This window comes from Carex rostrata, chromosome 18 (genome assembly GCF_964058835.1).
Source record: "Carex rostrata chromosome 18, lpCarRost1.2, whole genome shotgun sequence".
NCBI classification, from domain to species: Eukaryota; Viridiplantae; Streptophyta; class Magnoliopsida; order Poales; family Cyperaceae; genus Carex; species Carex rostrata.
In genome coordinates this window covers 5,736,489-5,753,169 of record NC_135935.1, presented here as the reverse complement: position 1 = coordinate 5,753,169, position 16,681 = coordinate 5,736,489, and the positions used below count along the sequence as shown (strand labels likewise).

General features: G+C 39.5%; 47 non-coding genes and 2 pseudogenes across 47 annotated transcripts; all 49 read right to left on the bottom strand.

Moving 5' to 3' along the window:
- Nucleotides 1-72: 72 nt before the first annotated feature.
- Nucleotides 73-191, bottom strand: LOC144570516 (5S ribosomal RNA). Its single transcript, XR_013516779.1, has one exon. It is a non-coding gene; the product is annotated as a 5S ribosomal RNA (ribosomal RNA).
- A 239-nt stretch (nucleotides 192-430) lies between these two features.
- LOC144570480 (5S ribosomal RNA) lies at nucleotides 431-549 on the bottom strand. The gene has a single exon (XR_013516744.1). It is a non-coding gene; the product is annotated as a 5S ribosomal RNA (ribosomal RNA).
- A 229-nt stretch (nucleotides 550-778) lies between these two features.
- Nucleotides 779-897, bottom strand: LOC144570504 (5S ribosomal RNA). The gene has a single exon (XR_013516768.1). It is a non-coding gene; the product is annotated as a 5S ribosomal RNA (ribosomal RNA).
- Nucleotides 898-1,121: 224 nt separating this feature from the next.
- On the bottom strand, nucleotides 1,122-1,240 carry LOC144570493 (5S ribosomal RNA). The gene has a single exon (XR_013516757.1). It is a non-coding gene; the product is annotated as a 5S ribosomal RNA (ribosomal RNA).
- Nucleotides 1,241-1,464: 224 nt separating this feature from the next.
- Nucleotides 1,465-1,583, bottom strand: LOC144570482 (5S ribosomal RNA). The gene has a single exon (XR_013516746.1). It is a non-coding gene; the product is annotated as a 5S ribosomal RNA (ribosomal RNA).
- A 224-nt stretch (nucleotides 1,584-1,807) lies between these two features.
- On the bottom strand, nucleotides 1,808-1,926 carry LOC144570471 (5S ribosomal RNA). Its single transcript, XR_013516735.1, has one exon. It is a non-coding gene; the product is annotated as a 5S ribosomal RNA (ribosomal RNA).
- Nucleotides 1,927-2,150: 224 nt separating this feature from the next.
- Nucleotides 2,151-2,269, bottom strand: LOC144570460 (5S ribosomal RNA). The gene has a single exon (XR_013516724.1). It is a non-coding gene; the product is annotated as a 5S ribosomal RNA (ribosomal RNA).
- A 224-nt stretch (nucleotides 2,270-2,493) lies between these two features.
- Nucleotides 2,494-2,612, bottom strand: LOC144570448 (5S ribosomal RNA). The gene has a single exon (XR_013516713.1). It is a non-coding gene; the product is annotated as a 5S ribosomal RNA (ribosomal RNA).
- A 224-nt stretch (nucleotides 2,613-2,836) lies between these two features.
- LOC144570437 (5S ribosomal RNA) lies at nucleotides 2,837-2,955 on the bottom strand. Its single transcript, XR_013516702.1, has one exon. It is a non-coding gene; the product is annotated as a 5S ribosomal RNA (ribosomal RNA).
- Nucleotides 2,956-3,179: 224 nt separating this feature from the next.
- Nucleotides 3,180-3,298, bottom strand: LOC144570425 (5S ribosomal RNA). Its single transcript, XR_013516690.1, has one exon. It is a non-coding gene; the product is annotated as a 5S ribosomal RNA (ribosomal RNA).
- Nucleotides 3,299-3,522: 224 nt separating this feature from the next.
- On the bottom strand, nucleotides 3,523-3,641 carry LOC144570413 (5S ribosomal RNA). Its single transcript, XR_013516679.1, has one exon. It is a non-coding gene; the product is annotated as a 5S ribosomal RNA (ribosomal RNA).
- A 224-nt stretch (nucleotides 3,642-3,865) lies between these two features.
- LOC144570401 (5S ribosomal RNA) lies at nucleotides 3,866-3,984 on the bottom strand. The gene has a single exon (XR_013516668.1). It is a non-coding gene; the product is annotated as a 5S ribosomal RNA (ribosomal RNA).
- Nucleotides 3,985-4,208: 224 nt separating this feature from the next.
- Nucleotides 4,209-4,327, bottom strand: LOC144570389 (5S ribosomal RNA). Its single transcript, XR_013516657.1, has one exon. It is a non-coding gene; the product is annotated as a 5S ribosomal RNA (ribosomal RNA).
- Nucleotides 4,328-4,551: 224 nt separating this feature from the next.
- LOC144570378 (5S ribosomal RNA) lies at nucleotides 4,552-4,670 on the bottom strand. The gene has a single exon (XR_013516646.1). It is a non-coding gene; the product is annotated as a 5S ribosomal RNA (ribosomal RNA).
- A 224-nt stretch (nucleotides 4,671-4,894) lies between these two features.
- On the bottom strand, nucleotides 4,895-5,013 carry LOC144570365 (5S ribosomal RNA). Its single transcript, XR_013516635.1, has one exon. It is a non-coding gene; the product is annotated as a 5S ribosomal RNA (ribosomal RNA).
- Nucleotides 5,014-5,237: 224 nt separating this feature from the next.
- Nucleotides 5,238-5,356, bottom strand: LOC144570354 (5S ribosomal RNA). The gene has a single exon (XR_013516624.1). It is a non-coding gene; the product is annotated as a 5S ribosomal RNA (ribosomal RNA).
- Nucleotides 5,357-5,580: 224 nt separating this feature from the next.
- On the bottom strand, nucleotides 5,581-5,699 carry LOC144570342 (5S ribosomal RNA). The gene has a single exon (XR_013516613.1). It is a non-coding gene; the product is annotated as a 5S ribosomal RNA (ribosomal RNA).
- A 224-nt stretch (nucleotides 5,700-5,923) lies between these two features.
- LOC144570330 (5S ribosomal RNA) lies at nucleotides 5,924-6,042 on the bottom strand. Its single transcript, XR_013516602.1, has one exon. It is a non-coding gene; the product is annotated as a 5S ribosomal RNA (ribosomal RNA).
- Nucleotides 6,043-6,266: 224 nt separating this feature from the next.
- LOC144570318 (5S ribosomal RNA) lies at nucleotides 6,267-6,385 on the bottom strand. The gene has a single exon (XR_013516590.1). It is a non-coding gene; the product is annotated as a 5S ribosomal RNA (ribosomal RNA).
- Nucleotides 6,386-6,609: 224 nt separating this feature from the next.
- On the bottom strand, nucleotides 6,610-6,728 carry LOC144570306 (5S ribosomal RNA). The gene has a single exon (XR_013516578.1). It is a non-coding gene; the product is annotated as a 5S ribosomal RNA (ribosomal RNA).
- Nucleotides 6,729-6,952: 224 nt separating this feature from the next.
- Nucleotides 6,953-7,071, bottom strand: LOC144570294 (5S ribosomal RNA). Its single transcript, XR_013516567.1, has one exon. It is a non-coding gene; the product is annotated as a 5S ribosomal RNA (ribosomal RNA).
- A 224-nt stretch (nucleotides 7,072-7,295) lies between these two features.
- On the bottom strand, nucleotides 7,296-7,414 carry LOC144570282 (5S ribosomal RNA). The gene has a single exon (XR_013516554.1). It is a non-coding gene; the product is annotated as a 5S ribosomal RNA (ribosomal RNA).
- Nucleotides 7,415-7,638: 224 nt separating this feature from the next.
- LOC144570270 (5S ribosomal RNA) lies at nucleotides 7,639-7,757 on the bottom strand. Its single transcript, XR_013516543.1, has one exon. It is a non-coding gene; the product is annotated as a 5S ribosomal RNA (ribosomal RNA).
- Nucleotides 7,758-7,981: 224 nt separating this feature from the next.
- LOC144570258 (5S ribosomal RNA) lies at nucleotides 7,982-8,100 on the bottom strand. Its single transcript, XR_013516532.1, has one exon. It is a non-coding gene; the product is annotated as a 5S ribosomal RNA (ribosomal RNA).
- A 224-nt stretch (nucleotides 8,101-8,324) lies between these two features.
- On the bottom strand, nucleotides 8,325-8,443 carry LOC144570247 (5S ribosomal RNA). The gene has a single exon (XR_013516519.1). It is a non-coding gene; the product is annotated as a 5S ribosomal RNA (ribosomal RNA).
- A 224-nt stretch (nucleotides 8,444-8,667) lies between these two features.
- Nucleotides 8,668-8,786, bottom strand: LOC144570236 (5S ribosomal RNA). The gene has a single exon (XR_013516506.1). It is a non-coding gene; the product is annotated as a 5S ribosomal RNA (ribosomal RNA).
- A 224-nt stretch (nucleotides 8,787-9,010) lies between these two features.
- On the bottom strand, nucleotides 9,011-9,129 carry LOC144570225 (5S ribosomal RNA). Its single transcript, XR_013516492.1, has one exon. It is a non-coding gene; the product is annotated as a 5S ribosomal RNA (ribosomal RNA).
- A 224-nt stretch (nucleotides 9,130-9,353) lies between these two features.
- LOC144570213 (5S ribosomal RNA) lies at nucleotides 9,354-9,472 on the bottom strand. Its single transcript, XR_013516479.1, has one exon. It is a non-coding gene; the product is annotated as a 5S ribosomal RNA (ribosomal RNA).
- A 224-nt stretch (nucleotides 9,473-9,696) lies between these two features.
- On the bottom strand, nucleotides 9,697-9,815 carry LOC144570202 (5S ribosomal RNA). Its single transcript, XR_013516466.1, has one exon. It is a non-coding gene; the product is annotated as a 5S ribosomal RNA (ribosomal RNA).
- Nucleotides 9,816-10,039: 224 nt separating this feature from the next.
- On the bottom strand, nucleotides 10,040-10,158 carry LOC144570189 (5S ribosomal RNA). Its single transcript, XR_013516454.1, has one exon. It is a non-coding gene; the product is annotated as a 5S ribosomal RNA (ribosomal RNA).
- A 224-nt stretch (nucleotides 10,159-10,382) lies between these two features.
- On the bottom strand, nucleotides 10,383-10,501 carry LOC144570178 (5S ribosomal RNA). Its single transcript, XR_013516443.1, has one exon. It is a non-coding gene; the product is annotated as a 5S ribosomal RNA (ribosomal RNA).
- Nucleotides 10,502-10,725: 224 nt separating this feature from the next.
- Nucleotides 10,726-10,844, bottom strand: LOC144570166 (5S ribosomal RNA). The gene has a single exon (XR_013516432.1). It is a non-coding gene; the product is annotated as a 5S ribosomal RNA (ribosomal RNA).
- A 224-nt stretch (nucleotides 10,845-11,068) lies between these two features.
- LOC144570154 (5S ribosomal RNA) lies at nucleotides 11,069-11,187 on the bottom strand. The gene has a single exon (XR_013516421.1). It is a non-coding gene; the product is annotated as a 5S ribosomal RNA (ribosomal RNA).
- Nucleotides 11,188-11,411: 224 nt separating this feature from the next.
- Nucleotides 11,412-11,530, bottom strand: LOC144570143 (5S ribosomal RNA). Its single transcript, XR_013516410.1, has one exon. It is a non-coding gene; the product is annotated as a 5S ribosomal RNA (ribosomal RNA).
- Nucleotides 11,531-11,754: 224 nt separating this feature from the next.
- LOC144570131 (5S ribosomal RNA) lies at nucleotides 11,755-11,873 on the bottom strand. Its single transcript, XR_013516399.1, has one exon. It is a non-coding gene; the product is annotated as a 5S ribosomal RNA (ribosomal RNA).
- A 224-nt stretch (nucleotides 11,874-12,097) lies between these two features.
- Nucleotides 12,098-12,216, bottom strand: LOC144570120 (5S ribosomal RNA). The gene has a single exon (XR_013516388.1). It is a non-coding gene; the product is annotated as a 5S ribosomal RNA (ribosomal RNA).
- A 224-nt stretch (nucleotides 12,217-12,440) lies between these two features.
- On the bottom strand, nucleotides 12,441-12,559 carry LOC144570108 (5S ribosomal RNA). Its single transcript, XR_013516377.1, has one exon. It is a non-coding gene; the product is annotated as a 5S ribosomal RNA (ribosomal RNA).
- A 224-nt stretch (nucleotides 12,560-12,783) lies between these two features.
- LOC144570097 (5S ribosomal RNA) lies at nucleotides 12,784-12,902 on the bottom strand. Its single transcript, XR_013516366.1, has one exon. It is a non-coding gene; the product is annotated as a 5S ribosomal RNA (ribosomal RNA).
- A 224-nt stretch (nucleotides 12,903-13,126) lies between these two features.
- Nucleotides 13,127-13,245, bottom strand: LOC144570086 (5S ribosomal RNA). Its single transcript, XR_013516355.1, has one exon. It is a non-coding gene; the product is annotated as a 5S ribosomal RNA (ribosomal RNA).
- Nucleotides 13,246-13,469: 224 nt separating this feature from the next.
- Nucleotides 13,470-13,588, bottom strand: LOC144570073 (5S ribosomal RNA). Its single transcript, XR_013516343.1, has one exon. It is a non-coding gene; the product is annotated as a 5S ribosomal RNA (ribosomal RNA).
- Nucleotides 13,589-13,812: 224 nt separating this feature from the next.
- LOC144570707 (5S ribosomal RNA) lies at nucleotides 13,813-13,930 on the bottom strand. Its single transcript, XR_013516963.1, has one exon. It is a non-coding gene; the product is annotated as a 5S ribosomal RNA (ribosomal RNA).
- Nucleotides 13,931-14,154: 224 nt separating this feature from the next.
- Nucleotides 14,155-14,273, bottom strand: LOC144570061 (5S ribosomal RNA). Its single transcript, XR_013516332.1, has one exon. It is a non-coding gene; the product is annotated as a 5S ribosomal RNA (ribosomal RNA).
- Nucleotides 14,274-14,495: 222 nt separating this feature from the next.
- LOC144570048 (5S ribosomal RNA) lies at nucleotides 14,496-14,614 on the bottom strand. The gene has a single exon (XR_013516321.1). It is a non-coding gene; the product is annotated as a 5S ribosomal RNA (ribosomal RNA).
- Nucleotides 14,615-14,837: 223 nt separating this feature from the next.
- LOC144570037 (5S ribosomal RNA) lies at nucleotides 14,838-14,956 on the bottom strand. The gene has a single exon (XR_013516310.1). It is a non-coding gene; the product is annotated as a 5S ribosomal RNA (ribosomal RNA).
- Nucleotides 14,957-15,183: 227 nt separating this feature from the next.
- LOC144570025 (5S ribosomal RNA) lies at nucleotides 15,184-15,302 on the bottom strand. The gene has a single exon (XR_013516299.1). It is a non-coding gene; the product is annotated as a 5S ribosomal RNA (ribosomal RNA).
- Nucleotides 15,303-15,524: 222 nt separating this feature from the next.
- Nucleotides 15,525-15,643, bottom strand: LOC144570747 (5S ribosomal RNA). The gene has a single exon (XR_013517000.1). It is a non-coding gene; the product is annotated as a 5S ribosomal RNA (ribosomal RNA).
- A 229-nt stretch (nucleotides 15,644-15,872) lies between these two features.
- On the bottom strand, nucleotides 15,873-15,995 carry LOC144570766 (5S ribosomal RNA; annotated as a pseudogene).
- Nucleotides 15,996-16,222: 227 nt separating this feature from the next.
- On the bottom strand, nucleotides 16,223-16,347 carry LOC144570765 (5S ribosomal RNA; annotated as a pseudogene).
- Nucleotides 16,348-16,550: 203 nt separating this feature from the next.
- On the bottom strand, nucleotides 16,551-16,668 carry LOC144570764 (5S ribosomal RNA). Its single transcript, XR_013517017.1, has one exon. It is a non-coding gene; the product is annotated as a 5S ribosomal RNA (ribosomal RNA).
- Nucleotides 16,669-16,681: the final 13 nt, after the last annotated feature.

Below are 16,681 nucleotides of genomic sequence, written 5' to 3'. Positions count from 1 at the left end.
GCCTCGTGCGCTCATATACAGAATTACGCCATTTGCGGGTGCGACGCGCGGCAACAAAAAATAAAATAAAAAGGAATGCAACACAGGGACTTCCCAGGAGGTCACCCATCCTAGTACTACTCCTGCCCAAGCACGCTTAACTGCGGAGTTCCGATGGGATCCGGTGCTTTAGTGCTGGTATGATCGCATCCGTTATAGAATGACTCAAACCTCTACTTAAACGCAAATAACGACTATTTTAATTTAAAAACCGATTTAATTTCATCAAAAATTATCTAACTAATTTAATTTAATTTAATTTAATTTACAAGTTAAAATTCCATAATTCGATAAAACTCCGAGACAACCGCCTCGTGCGCTCATATACAGAATTACGCCATTTGCGGGTGCGACGCGCGGCAACAAAAAATAAAATAAAATAAAATAAAAAGGAATGCAACACAGGGACTTCCCAGGAGGTCACCCATCCTAGTACTACTCCTGCCCAAGCACGCTTAACTGCGGAGTTCCGATGGGATCCGGTGCTTTAGTGCTGGTATGATCGCTTCCGTTTTAGAATGACTCAAACCTCTACTTAAACGCAAATAACGACTATTTTAATTTAAAAACCGATTTAGTTTCATCAAAAATTATCTAACTAATTTAATTTAATTTAATTTAATTTACAAGTTAAAATTCCATAATTCGATAAAACTCCGAGACAACCGCCTCGTGCGCTCATATACAGAATTACGCTATTTGCGGGTGCGACGCGCGGCAACAAAAAATAAAATAAAAAGGAATGCAACACAGGGACTTCCCAGGAGGTCACCCATCCTAGTACTACTCCTGCCCAAGCACGCTTAACTGCGGAGTTCCGATGGGATCCGGTGCTTTAGTGCTGGTATGATCGCATCCGTTATAGAATGACTCAAACCTCTACTTAAACGCAAATAACGACTATTTTAATTTAAAAACCGATTTAATTTCATCAAAAATTATCTAACTAATTTAATTTACAAGTTAAAATTCCATAATTCGATAAAACTCCGAGACAACCGCCTCGTGCGCTCATATACAGAATTACGCCATTTGCGGGTGCGACGCGCGGCAACAAAAAATAAAATAAAATAAAATAAAAAGGAATGCAACACAGGGACTTCCCAGGAGGTCACCCATCCTAGTACTACTCCTGCCCAAGCACGCTTAACTGCGGAGTTCCGATGGGATCCGGTGCTTTAGTGCTGGTATGATCGCATCCGTTATAGAATGACTCAAACCTCTACTTAAACGCAAATAACGACTATTTTAATTTAAAAACCGATTTAATTTCATCAAAAATTATCTAACTAATTTAATTTACAAGTTAAAATTCCATAATTCGATAAAACTCCGAGACAACCGCCTCGTGCGCTCATATACAGAATTACGCCATTTGCGGGTGCGACGCGCGGCAACAAAAAATAAAATAAAATAAAATAAAAAGGAATGCAACACAGGGACTTCCCAGGAGGTCACCCATCCTAGTACTACTCCTGCCCAAGCACGCTTAACTGCGGAGTTCCGATGGGATCCGGTGCTTTAGTGCTGGTATGATCGCATCCGTTATAGAATGACTCAAACCTCTACTTAAACGCAAATAACGACTATTTTAATTTAAAAACCGATTTAATTTCATCAAAAATTATCTAACTAATTTAATTTACAAGTTAAAATTCCATAATTCGATAAAACTCCGAGACAACCGCCTCGTGCGCTCATATACAGAATTACGCCATTTGCGGGTGCGACGCGCGGCAACAAAAAATAAAATAAAATAAAATAAAAAGGAATGCAACACAGGGACTTCCCAGGAGGTCACCCATCCTAGTACTACTCCTGCCCAAGCACGCTTAACTGCGGAGTTCCGATGGGATCCGGTGCTTTAGTGCTGGTATGATCGCATCCGTTATAGAATGACTCAAACCTCTACTTAAACGCAAATAACGACTATTTTAATTTAAAAACCGATTTAATTTCATCAAAAATTATCTAACTAATTTAATTTACAAGTTAAAATTCCATAATTCGATAAAACTCCGAGACAACCGCCTCGTGCGCTCATATACAGAATTACGCCATTTGCGGGTGCGACGCGCGGCAACAAAAAATAAAATAAAATAAAATAAAAAGGAATGCAACACAGGGACTTCCCAGGAGGTCACCCATCCTAGTACTACTCCTGCCCAAGCACGCTTAACTGCGGAGTTCCGATGGGATCCGGTGCTTTAGTGCTGGTATGATCGCATCCGTTATAGAATGACTCAAACCTCTACTTAAACGCAAATAACGACTATTTTAATTTAAAAACCGATTTAATTTCATCAAAAATTATCTAACTAATTTAATTTACAAGTTAAAATTCCATAATTCGATAAAACTCCGAGACAACCGCCTCGTGCGCTCATATACAGAATTACGCCATTTGCGGGTGCGACGCGCGGCAACAAAAAATAAAATAAAATAAAATAAAAAGGAATGCAACACAGGGACTTCCCAGGAGGTCACCCATCCTAGTACTACTCCTGCCCAAGCACGCTTAACTGCGGAGTTCCGATGGGATCCGGTGCTTTAGTGCTGGTATGATCGCATCCGTTATAGAATGACTCAAACCTCTACTTAAACGCAAATAACGACTATTTTAATTTAAAAACCGATTTAATTTCATCAAAAATTATCTAACTAATTTAATTTACAAGTTAAAATTCCATAATTCGATAAAACTCCGAGACAACCGCCTCGTGCGCTCATATACAGAATTACGCCATTTGCGGGTGCGACGCGCGGCAACAAAAAATAAAATAAAATAAAATAAAAAGGAATGCAACACAGGGACTTCCCAGGAGGTCACCCATCCTAGTACTACTCCTGCCCAAGCACGCTTAACTGCGGAGTTCCGATGGGATCCGGTGCTTTAGTGCTGGTATGATCGCATCCGTTATAGAATGACTCAAACCTCTACTTAAACGCAAATAACGACTATTTTAATTTAAAAACCGATTTAATTTCATCAAAAATTATCTAACTAATTTAATTTACAAGTTAAAATTCCATAATTCGATAAAACTCCGAGACAACCGCCTCGTGCGCTCATATACAGAATTACGCCATTTGCGGGTGCGACGCGCGGCAACAAAAAATAAAATAAAATAAAATAAAAAGGAATGCAACACAGGGACTTCCCAGGAGGTCACCCATCCTAGTACTACTCCTGCCCAAGCACGCTTAACTGCGGAGTTCCGATGGGATCCGGTGCTTTAGTGCTGGTATGATCGCATCCGTTATAGAATGACTCAAACCTCTACTTAAACGCAAATAACGACTATTTTAATTTAAAAACCGATTTAATTTCATCAAAAATTATCTAACTAATTTAATTTACAAGTTAAAATTCCATAATTCGATAAAACTCCGAGACAACCGCCTCGTGCGCTCATATACAGAATTACGCCATTTGCGGGTGCGACGCGCGGCAACAAAAAATAAAATAAAATAAAATAAAAAGGAATGCAACACAGGGACTTCCCAGGAGGTCACCCATCCTAGTACTACTCCTGCCCAAGCACGCTTAACTGCGGAGTTCCGATGGGATCCGGTGCTTTAGTGCTGGTATGATCGCATCCGTTATAGAATGACTCAAACCTCTACTTAAACGCAAATAACGACTATTTTAATTTAAAAACCGATTTAATTTCATCAAAAATTATCTAACTAATTTAATTTACAAGTTAAAATTCCATAATTCGATAAAACTCCGAGACAACCGCCTCGTGCGCTCATATACAGAATTACGCCATTTGCGGGTGCGACGCGCGGCAACAAAAAATAAAATAAAATAAAATAAAAAGGAATGCAACACAGGGACTTCCCAGGAGGTCACCCATCCTAGTACTACTCCTGCCCAAGCACGCTTAACTGCGGAGTTCCGATGGGATCCGGTGCTTTAGTGCTGGTATGATCGCATCCGTTATAGAATGACTCAAACCTCTACTTAAACGCAAATAACGACTATTTTAATTTAAAAACCGATTTAATTTCATCAAAAATTATCTAACTAATTTAATTTACAAGTTAAAATTCCATAATTCGATAAAACTCCGAGACAACCGCCTCGTGCGCTCATATACAGAATTACGCCATTTGCGGGTGCGACGCGCGGCAACAAAAAATAAAATAAAATAAAATAAAAAGGAATGCAACACAGGGACTTCCCAGGAGGTCACCCATCCTAGTACTACTCCTGCCCAAGCACGCTTAACTGCGGAGTTCCGATGGGATCCGGTGCTTTAGTGCTGGTATGATCGCATCCGTTATAGAATGACTCAAACCTCTACTTAAACGCAAATAACGACTATTTTAATTTAAAAACCGATTTAATTTCATCAAAAATTATCTAACTAATTTAATTTACAAGTTAAAATTCCATAATTCGATAAAACTCCGAGACAACCGCCTCGTGCGCTCATATACAGAATTACGCCATTTGCGGGTGCGACGCGCGGCAACAAAAAATAAAATAAAATAAAATAAAAAGGAATGCAACACAGGGACTTCCCAGGAGGTCACCCATCCTAGTACTACTCCTGCCCAAGCACGCTTAACTGCGGAGTTCCGATGGGATCCGGTGCTTTAGTGCTGGTATGATCGCATCCGTTATAGAATGACTCAAACCTCTACTTAAACGCAAATAACGACTATTTTAATTTAAAAACCGATTTAATTTCATCAAAAATTATCTAACTAATTTAATTTACAAGTTAAAATTCCATAATTCGATAAAACTCCGAGACAACCGCCTCGTGCGCTCATATACAGAATTACGCCATTTGCGGGTGCGACGCGCGGCAACAAAAAATAAAATAAAATAAAATAAAAAGGAATGCAACACAGGGACTTCCCAGGAGGTCACCCATCCTAGTACTACTCCTGCCCAAGCACGCTTAACTGCGGAGTTCCGATGGGATCCGGTGCTTTAGTGCTGGTATGATCGCATCCGTTATAGAATGACTCAAACCTCTACTTAAACGCAAATAACGACTATTTTAATTTAAAAACCGATTTAATTTCATCAAAAATTATCTAACTAATTTAATTTACAAGTTAAAATTCCATAATTCGATAAAACTCCGAGACAACCGCCTCGTGCGCTCATATACAGAATTACGCCATTTGCGGGTGCGACGCGCGGCAACAAAAAATAAAATAAAATAAAATAAAAAGGAATGCAACACAGGGACTTCCCAGGAGGTCACCCATCCTAGTACTACTCCTGCCCAAGCACGCTTAACTGCGGAGTTCCGATGGGATCCGGTGCTTTAGTGCTGGTATGATCGCATCCGTTATAGAATGACTCAAACCTCTACTTAAACGCAAATAACGACTATTTTAATTTAAAAACCGATTTAATTTCATCAAAAATTATCTAACTAATTTAATTTACAAGTTAAAATTCCATAATTCGATAAAACTCCGAGACAACCGCCTCGTGCGCTCATATACAGAATTACGCCATTTGCGGGTGCGACGCGCGGCAACAAAAAATAAAATAAAATAAAATAAAAAGGAATGCAACACAGGGACTTCCCAGGAGGTCACCCATCCTAGTACTACTCCTGCCCAAGCACGCTTAACTGCGGAGTTCCGATGGGATCCGGTGCTTTAGTGCTGGTATGATCGCATCCGTTATAGAATGACTCAAACCTCTACTTAAACGCAAATAACGACTATTTTAATTTAAAAACCGATTTAATTTCATCAAAAATTATCTAACTAATTTAATTTACAAGTTAAAATTCCATAATTCGATAAAACTCCGAGACAACCGCCTCGTGCGCTCATATACAGAATTACGCCATTTGCGGGTGCGACGCGCGGCAACAAAAAATAAAATAAAATAAAATAAAAAGGAATGCAACACAGGGACTTCCCAGGAGGTCACCCATCCTAGTACTACTCCTGCCCAAGCACGCTTAACTGCGGAGTTCCGATGGGATCCGGTGCTTTAGTGCTGGTATGATCGCATCCGTTATAGAATGACTCAAACCTCTACTTAAACGCAAATAACGACTATTTTAATTTAAAAACCGATTTAATTTCATCAAAAATTATCTAACTAATTTAATTTACAAGTTAAAATTCCATAATTCGATAAAACTCCGAGACAACCGCCTCGTGCGCTCATATACAGAATTACGCCATTTGCGGGTGCGACGCGCGGCAACAAAAAATAAAATAAAATAAAATAAAAAGGAATGCAACACAGGGACTTCCCAGGAGGTCACCCATCCTAGTACTACTCCTGCCCAAGCACGCTTAACTGCGGAGTTCCGATGGGATCCGGTGCTTTAGTGCTGGTATGATCGCATCCGTTATAGAATGACTCAAACCTCTACTTAAACGCAAATAACGACTATTTTAATTTAAAAACCGATTTAATTTCATCAAAAATTATCTAACTAATTTAATTTACAAGTTAAAATTCCATAATTCGATAAAACTCCGAGACAACCGCCTCGTGCGCTCATATACAGAATTACGCCATTTGCGGGTGCGACGCGCGGCAACAAAAAATAAAATAAAATAAAATAAAAAGGAATGCAACACAGGGACTTCCCAGGAGGTCACCCATCCTAGTACTACTCCTGCCCAAGCACGCTTAACTGCGGAGTTCCGATGGGATCCGGTGCTTTAGTGCTGGTATGATCGCATCCGTTATAGAATGACTCAAACCTCTACTTAAACGCAAATAACGACTATTTTAATTTAAAAACCGATTTAATTTCATCAAAAATTATCTAACTAATTTAATTTACAAGTTAAAATTCCATAATTCGATAAAACTCCGAGACAACCGCCTCGTGCGCTCATATACAGAATTACGCCATTTGCGGGTGCGACGCGCGGCAACAAAAAATAAAATAAAATAAAATAAAAAGGAATGCAACACAGGGACTTCCCAGGAGGTCACCCATCCTAGTACTACTCCTGCCCAAGCACGCTTAACTGCGGAGTTCCGATGGGATCCGGTGCTTTAGTGCTGGTATGATCGCATCCGTTATAGAATGACTCAAACCTCTACTTAAACGCAAATAACGACTATTTTAATTTAAAAACCGATTTAATTTCATCAAAAATTATCTAACTAATTTAATTTACAAGTTAAAATTCCATAATTCGATAAAACTCCGAGACAACCGCCTCGTGCGCTCATATACAGAATTACGCCATTTGCGGGTGCGACGCGCGGCAACAAAAAATAAAATAAAATAAAATAAAAAGGAATGCAACACAGGGACTTCCCAGGAGGTCACCCATCCTAGTACTACTCCTGCCCAAGCACGCTTAACTGCGGAGTTCCGATGGGATCCGGTGCTTTAGTGCTGGTATGATCGCATCCGTTATAGAATGACTCAAACCTCTACTTAAACGCAAATAACGACTATTTTAATTTAAAAACCGATTTAATTTCATCAAAAATTATCTAACTAATTTAATTTACAAGTTAAAATTCCATAATTCGATAAAACTCCGAGACAACCGCCTCGTGCGCTCATATACAGAATTACGCCATTTGCGGGTGCGACGCGCGGCAACAAAAAATAAAATAAAATAAAATAAAAAGGAATGCAACACAGGGACTTCCCAGGAGGTCACCCATCCTAGTACTACTCCTGCCCAAGCACGCTTAACTGCGGAGTTCCGATGGGATCCGGTGCTTTAGTGCTGGTATGATCGCATCCGTTATAGAATGACTCAAACCTCTACTTAAACGCAAATAACGACTATTTTAATTTAAAAACCGATTTAATTTCATCAAAAATTATCTAACTAATTTAATTTACAAGTTAAAATTCCATAATTCGATAAAACTCCGAGACAACCGCCTCGTGCGCTCATATACAGAATTACGCCATTTGCGGGTGCGACGCGCGGCAACAAAAAATAAAATAAAATAAAATAAAAAGGAATGCAACACAGGGACTTCCCAGGAGGTCACCCATCCTAGTACTACTCCTGCCCAAGCACGCTTAACTGCGGAGTTCCGATGGGATCCGGTGCTTTAGTGCTGGTATGATCGCATCCGTTATAGAATGACTCAAACCTCTACTTAAACGCAAATAACGACTATTTTAATTTAAAAACCGATTTAATTTCATCAAAAATTATCTAACTAATTTAATTTACAAGTTAAAATTCCATAATTCGATAAAACTCCGAGACAACCGCCTCGTGCGCTCATATACAGAATTACGCCATTTGCGGGTGCGACGCGCGGCAACAAAAAATAAAATAAAATAAAATAAAAAGGAATGCAACACAGGGACTTCCCAGGAGGTCACCCATCCTAGTACTACTCCTGCCCAAGCACGCTTAACTGCGGAGTTCCGATGGGATCCGGTGCTTTAGTGCTGGTATGATCGCATCCGTTATAGAATGACTCAAACCTCTACTTAAACGCAAATAACGACTATTTTAATTTAAAAACCGATTTAATTTCATCAAAAATTATCTAACTAATTTAATTTACAAGTTAAAATTCCATAATTCGATAAAACTCCGAGACAACCGCCTCGTGCGCTCATATACAGAATTACGCCATTTGCGGGTGCGACGCGCGGCAACAAAAAATAAAATAAAATAAAATAAAAAGGAATGCAACACAGGGACTTCCCAGGAGGTCACCCATCCTAGTACTACTCCTGCCCAAGCACGCTTAACTGCGGAGTTCCGATGGGATCCGGTGCTTTAGTGCTGGTATGATCGCATCCGTTATAGAATGACTCAAACCTCTACTTAAACGCAAATAACGACTATTTTAATTTAAAAACCGATTTAATTTCATCAAAAATTATCTAACTAATTTAATTTACAAGTTAAAATTCCATAATTCGATAAAACTCCGAGACAACCGCCTCGTGCGCTCATATACAGAATTACGCCATTTGCGGGTGCGACGCGCGGCAACAAAAAATAAAATAAAATAAAATAAAAAGGAATGCAACACAGGGACTTCCCAGGAGGTCACCCATCCTAGTACTACTCCTGCCCAAGCACGCTTAACTGCGGAGTTCCGATGGGATCCGGTGCTTTAGTGCTGGTATGATCGCATCCGTTATAGAATGACTCAAACCTCTACTTAAACGCAAATAACGACTATTTTAATTTAAAAACCGATTTAATTTCATCAAAAATTATCTAACTAATTTAATTTACAAGTTAAAATTCCATAATTCGATAAAACTCCGAGACAACCGCCTCGTGCGCTCATATACAGAATTACGCCATTTGCGGGTGCGACGCGCGGCAACAAAAAATAAAATAAAATAAAATAAAAAGGAATGCAACACAGGGACTTCCCAGGAGGTCACCCATCCTAGTACTACTCCTGCCCAAGCACGCTTAACTGCGGAGTTCCGATGGGATCCGGTGCTTTAGTGCTGGTATGATCGCATCCGTTATAGAATGACTCAAACCTCTACTTAAACGCAAATAACGACTATTTTAATTTAAAAACCGATTTAATTTCATCAAAAATTATCTAACTAATTTAATTTACAAGTTAAAATTCCATAATTCGATAAAACTCCGAGACAACCGCCTCGTGCGCTCATATACAGAATTACGCCATTTGCGGGTGCGACGCGCGGCAACAAAAAATAAAATAAAATAAAATAAAAAGGAATGCAACACAGGGACTTCCCAGGAGGTCACCCATCCTAGTACTACTCCTGCCCAAGCACGCTTAACTGCGGAGTTCCGATGGGATCCGGTGCTTTAGTGCTGGTATGATCGCATCCGTTATAGAATGACTCAAACCTCTACTTAAACGCAAATAACGACTATTTTAATTTAAAAACCGATTTAATTTCATCAAAAATTATCTAACTAATTTAATTTACAAGTTAAAATTCCATAATTCGATAAAACTCCGAGACAACCGCCTCGTGCGCTCATATACAGAATTACGCCATTTGCGGGTGCGACGCGCGGCAACAAAAAATAAAATAAAATAAAATAAAAAGGAATGCAACACAGGGACTTCCCAGGAGGTCACCCATCCTAGTACTACTCCTGCCCAAGCACGCTTAACTGCGGAGTTCCGATGGGATCCGGTGCTTTAGTGCTGGTATGATCGCATCCGTTATAGAATGACTCAAACCTCTACTTAAACGCAAATAACGACTATTTTAATTTAAAAACCGATTTAATTTCATCAAAAATTATCTAACTAATTTAATTTACAAGTTAAAATTCCATAATTCGATAAAACTCCGAGACAACCGCCTCGTGCGCTCATATACAGAATTACGCCATTTGCGGGTGCGACGCGCGGCAACAAAAAATAAAATAAAATAAAATAAAAAGGAATGCAACACAGGGACTTCCCAGGAGGTCACCCATCCTAGTACTACTCCTGCCCAAGCACGCTTAACTGCGGAGTTCCGATGGGATCCGGTGCTTTAGTGCTGGTATGATCGCATCCGTTATAGAATGACTCAAACCTCTACTTAAACGCAAATAACGACTATTTTAATTTAAAAACCGATTTAATTTCATCAAAAATTATCTAACTAATTTAATTTACAAGTTAAAATTCCATAATTCGATAAAACTCCGAGACAACCGCCTCGTGCGCTCATATACAGAATTACGCCATTTGCGGGTGCGACGCGCGGCAACAAAAAATAAAATAAAATAAAATAAAAAGGAATGCAACACAGGGACTTCCCAGGAGGTCACCCATCCTAGTACTACTCCTGCCCAAGCACGCTTAACTGCGGAGTTCCGATGGGATCCGGTGCTTTAGTGCTGGTATGATCGCATCCGTTATAGAATGACTCAAACCTCTACTTAAACGCAAATAACGACTATTTTAATTTAAAAACCGATTTAATTTCATCAAAAATTATCTAACTAATTTAATTTACAAGTTAAAATTCCATAATTCGATAAAACTCCGAGACAACCGCCTCGTGCGCTCATATACAGAATTACGCCATTTGCGGGTGCGACGCGCGGCAACAAAAAATAAAATAAAATAAAATAAAAAGGAATGCAACACAGGGACTTCCCAGGAGGTCACCCATCCTAGTACTACTCCTGCCCAAGCACGCTTAACTGCGGAGTTCCGATGGGATCCGGTGCTTTAGTGCTGGTATGATCGCATCCGTTATAGAATGACTCAAACCTCTACTTAAACGCAAATAACGACTATTTTAATTTAAAAACCGATTTAATTTCATCAAAAATTATCTAACTAATTTAATTTACAAGTTAAAATTCCATAATTCGATAAAACTCCGAGACAACCGCCTCGTGCGCTCATATACAGAATTACGCCATTTGCGGGTGCGACGCGCGGCAACAAAAAATAAAATAAAATAAAATAAAAAGGAATGCAACACAGGGACTTCCCAGGAGGTCACCCATCCTAGTACTACTCCTGCCCAAGCACGCTTAACTGCGGAGTTCCGATGGGATCCGGTGCTTTAGTGCTGGTATGATCGCATCCGTTATAGAATGACTCAAACCTCTACTTAAACGCAAATAACGACTATTTTAATTTAAAAACCGATTTAATTTCATCAAAAATTATCTAACTAATTTAATTTACAAGTTAAAATTCCATAATTCGATAAAACTCCGAGACAACCGCCTCGTGCGCTCATATACAGAATTACGCCATTTGCGGGTGCGACGCGCGGCAACAAAAAATAAAATAAAATAAAATAAAAAGGAATGCAACACAGGGACTTCCCAGGAGGTCACCCATCCTAGTACTACTCCTGCCCAAGCACGCTTAACTGCGGAGTTCCGATGGGATCCGGTGCTTTAGTGCTGGTATGATCGCATCCGTTATAGAATGACTCAAACCTCTACTTAAACGCAAATAACGACTATTTTAATTTAAAAACCGATTTAATTTCATCAAAAATTATCTAACTAATTTAATTTACAAGTTAAAATTCCATAATTCGATAAAACTCCGAGACAACCGCCTCGTGCGCTCATATACAGAATTACGCCATTTGCGGGTGCGACGCGCGGCAACAAAAAATAAAATAAAATAAAATAAAAAGGAATGCAACACAGGGACTTCCCAGGAGGTCACCCATCCTAGTACTACTCCTGCCCAAGCACGCTTAACTGCGGAGTTCCGATGGGATCCGGTGCTTTAGTGCTGGTATGATCGCATCCGTTATAGAATGACTCAAACCTCTACTTAAACGCAAATAACGACTATTTTAATTTAAAAACCGATTTAATTTCATCAAAAATTATCTAACTAATTTAATTTACAAGTTAAAATTCCATAATTCGATAAAACTCCGAGACAACCGCCTCGTGCGCTCATATACAGAATTACGCCATTTGCGGGTGCGACGCGCGGCAACAAAAAATAAAATAAAATAAAATAAAAAGGAATGCAACACAGGGACTTCCCAGGAGGTCACCCATCCTAGTACTACTCCTGCCCAAGCACGCTTAACTGCGGAGTTCCGATGGGATCCGGTGCTTTAGTGCTGGTATGATCGCATCCGTTATAGAATGACTCAAACCTCTACTTAAACGCAAATAACGACTATTTTAATTTAAAAACCGATTTAATTTCATCAAAAATTATCTAACTAATTTAATTTACAAGTTAAAATTCCATAATTCGATAAAACTCCGAGACAACCGCCTCGTGCGCTCATATACAGAATTACGCCATTTGCGGGTGCGACGCGCGGCAACAAAAAATAAAATAAAATAAAATAAAAAGGAATGCAACACAGGGACTTCCCAGGAGGTCACCCATCCTAGTACTACTCCTGCCCAAGCACGCTTAACTGCGGAGTTCCGATGGGATCCGGTGCTTTAGTGCTGGTATGATCGCATCCGTTATAGAATGACTCAAACCTCTACTTAAACGCAAATAACGACTATTTTAATTTAAAAACCGATTTAATTTCATCAAAAATTATCTAACTAATTTAATTTACAAGTTAAAATTCCATAATTCGATAAAACTCCGAGACAACCGCCTCGTGCGCTCATATACAGAATTACGCCATTTGCGGGTGCGACGCGCGGCAACAAAAAATAAAATAAAATAAAATAAAAAGGAATGCAACACAGGGACTTCCCAGGAGGTCACCCATCCTAGTACTACTCCTGCCCAAGCACGCTTAACTGCGGAGTTCCGATGGGATCCGGTGCTTTAGTGCTGGTATGATCGCATCCGTTATAGAATGACTCAAACCTCTACTTAAACGCAAATAACGACTATTTTAATTTAAAAACCGATTTAATTTCATCAAAAATTATCTAACTAATTTAATTTACAAGTTAAAATTCCATAATTCGATAAAACTCCGAGACAACCGCCTCGTGCGCTCATATACAGAATTACGCCATTTGCGGGTGCGACGCGCGGCAACAAAAAATAAAATAAAATAAAATAAAAAGGAATGCAACACAGGGACTTCCCAGGAGGTCACCCATCCTAGTACTACTCCTGCCCAAGCACGCTTAACTGCGGAGTTCCGATGGGATCCGGTGCTTTAGTGCTGGTATGATCGCATCCGTTATAGAATGACTCAAACCTCTACTTAAACGCAAATAACGACTATTTTAATTTAAAAACCGATTTAATTTCATCAAAAATTATCTAACTAATTTAATTTACAAGTTAAAATTCCATAATTCGATAAAACTCCGAGACAACCGCCTCGTGCGCTCATATACAGAATTACGCCATTTGCGGGTGCGACGCGCGGCAACAAAAAATAAAATAAAATAAAATAAAAAGGAATGCAACACAGGGACTTCCAGGAGGTCACCCATCCTAGTACTACTCCTGCCCAAGCACGCTTAACTGCGGAGTTCCGATGGGATCCGGTGCTTTAGTGCTGGTATGATCGCATCCGTTATAGAATGACTCAAACCTCTACTTAAACGCAAATAACGACTATTTTAATTTAAAAACCGATTTAATTTCATCAAAAATTATCTAACTAATTTAATTTACAAGTTAAAATTCCATAATTCGATAAAACTCCGAGACAACCGCCTCGTGCGCTCATATACAGAATTACGCCATTTGCGGGTGCGACGCGCGGCAACAAAAAATAAAATAAAATAAAATAAAAAGGAATGCAACACAGGGACTTCCCAGGAGGTCACCCATCCTAGTACTACTCCTGCCCAAGCACGCTTAACTGCGGAGTTCCGATGGGATCCGGTGCTTTAGTGCTGGTATGATCGCATCCGTTATAGAATGACTCAAACCTCTACTTAAACGCAAATAACGACTATTTTAATTTAAAAACCGATTTAATTTCATCAAAAATTATCTAACTAATTTAATTTACAAGTTAAAATTCCATAATTCGATAAACTCCGAGACAACCGCCTCGTGCGCTCATATACAGATTACGCCATTTGCGGGTGCGACGCGCGGCAACAAAAAATAAAATAAAATAAAATAAAAAGGAATGCAACACAGGGACTTCCCAGGAGGTCACCCATCCTAGTACTACTCCTGCCCAAGCACGCTTAACTGCGGAGTTCCGATGGGATCCGGTGCTTTAGTGCTGGTATGATCGCATCCGTTATAGAATGACTCAAACCTCTACTTAAACGCAAATAACGACTATTTTAATTTAAAAACCGATTTAATTTCATCAAAATTATCTAACTAATTTAATTTACAAGTTAAAATTCCATAATTCGATAAAACTCCGAGACAACCGCCTCGTGCGCTCATATACAGAATTACGCCATTTGCGGGTGCGACGCGCGGCAACAAAAAATAAAATAAAATAAAATAAAAAGGAATGCAACACAGGGACTTCCCAGGAGGTCACCCATCCTAGTACTACTCCTGCCCAAGCACGCTTAACTGCGGAGTTCCGATGGGATCCGGTGCTTTAGTGCTGGTATGATCGCATCCGTTATAGAATGACTCAAACCTCTACTTAAACGCAAATAACGACTATTTTAATTTAAAAAACCGATTTAATTTCATCAAAAATTATCTAACTAATTTAATTTACAAGTTTAAAATTCCATAATTCGATAAAACTCCGAGACAACCGCCTCGTGCGCTCATATACAGAATTTACGCCATTTGCGGGTGCGACGCGCGGCAACAAAAAATAAAATAAAATAAAATAAAAAGGAATGCAACACAGGGACTTCCCAGGAGGTCACCCATCCTAGTACTACTCCTGCCCAAGCACGCTTAACTGCGGAGTTCCGATGGGATCCGGTGCTTTAGTGCTGGTATGATCGCATCCGTTATAGAATGACTCAAACCTCTACTTAAACGCAAATAACGACTATTTTAATTTAAAAACCGATTTAATTTCATCAAAAATTATCTAACTAATTTAATTTACAAGTTAAAATTCCATAATTCGATAAAACTCCGAGACAACCGCCTCGTGCGCTCATATACAGAATTACGCATTTGCGGGTGCGACGCGCGCAACAAAAAATAAAATAAAATAAAATAAAAAGGAATGCAACACAGGGACTTCCCAGGAGGTCACCCATCCTAGTACTACTCCTGCCCAAGCACGCTTAACTGCGGAGTTCGATGGGATCCGGGTGCTTTAGTGCTGGTATGATCGCATCCGTTATAGAATGACTCAAAACCTCTACTTTAACGCAAATAACGACTATTTTAATTTAAAAACCGATTTAATTTCATCAAAAATTATCTAACTAATTTAATTTACAAGTTAAAAATTCCATAATTCGATAAAACTCCGAGACAACCGCCTCGTGCGCTCATATTACGGAAATTACGCCATTTGCGGGTGCGACGCGCGGCAACAAAAAATAAAATAAAATAAAATAAAAAGGGAATGCAACACAGGGACTTCCCAGGAGGGTCAACCCATCCTAGTACTACTCCTGCCCAAGCACGCTTAACTGCGGGACGTTCCGATGGGATCCGGTGCTTTAGTGCTGGTATGATCGCATCCGTTTATAGAATGACTCAAACCTCTACTTAAACTCAAATAACGACTATTTTATTTAAAAACCGATTTAATTTCATCAAAAATTATCTAACTAATTTAATTTACAAGTTAAAATTCCATAATTCGATAAAACTCCGAGACAACCGCCTCGTAGCGCTCATATACAGAATTACGCCATTTGCGGGGTGCGACGCGCGGCAACAAAAAAATAAAATAAAATAAAATAAAAAGGAATGCAACACAGGGACTTCCCAGGAGGTCACCCATCCTAGTACTACTCCTGCCCAAGCACGCTTAACTGCGGAGTTCCGATGGGATCCGGTCGGGGGGCTTTAGTGCTGGTATGATCGCATCCGTTATAGAATGACTCAAAAACGACTATTTTAATTTAAAAACCGATTTAATTTCATCAAAATTATCTAACTAATTTAATTTACAAGTTAAAATTCCATAATTCGATAAAACTCCGAGACAACCGCCTCGTGCGCTCATATACAGAATTACGCCATTTGCGGGTGCGACGCGCCGGCAACAAAAATAAAATAAAATAAAATAAAAGGAATGCAACACAGGGACTTCCCAGGAGGTCACCCATCCTAGTACTACTCCTGCCCAAGCACGCTTAACTGCGGAGTTCCGATGGGATCGGTGCTTTAGTGCTGGTATGATCGCATCCGTTTATAGGAATG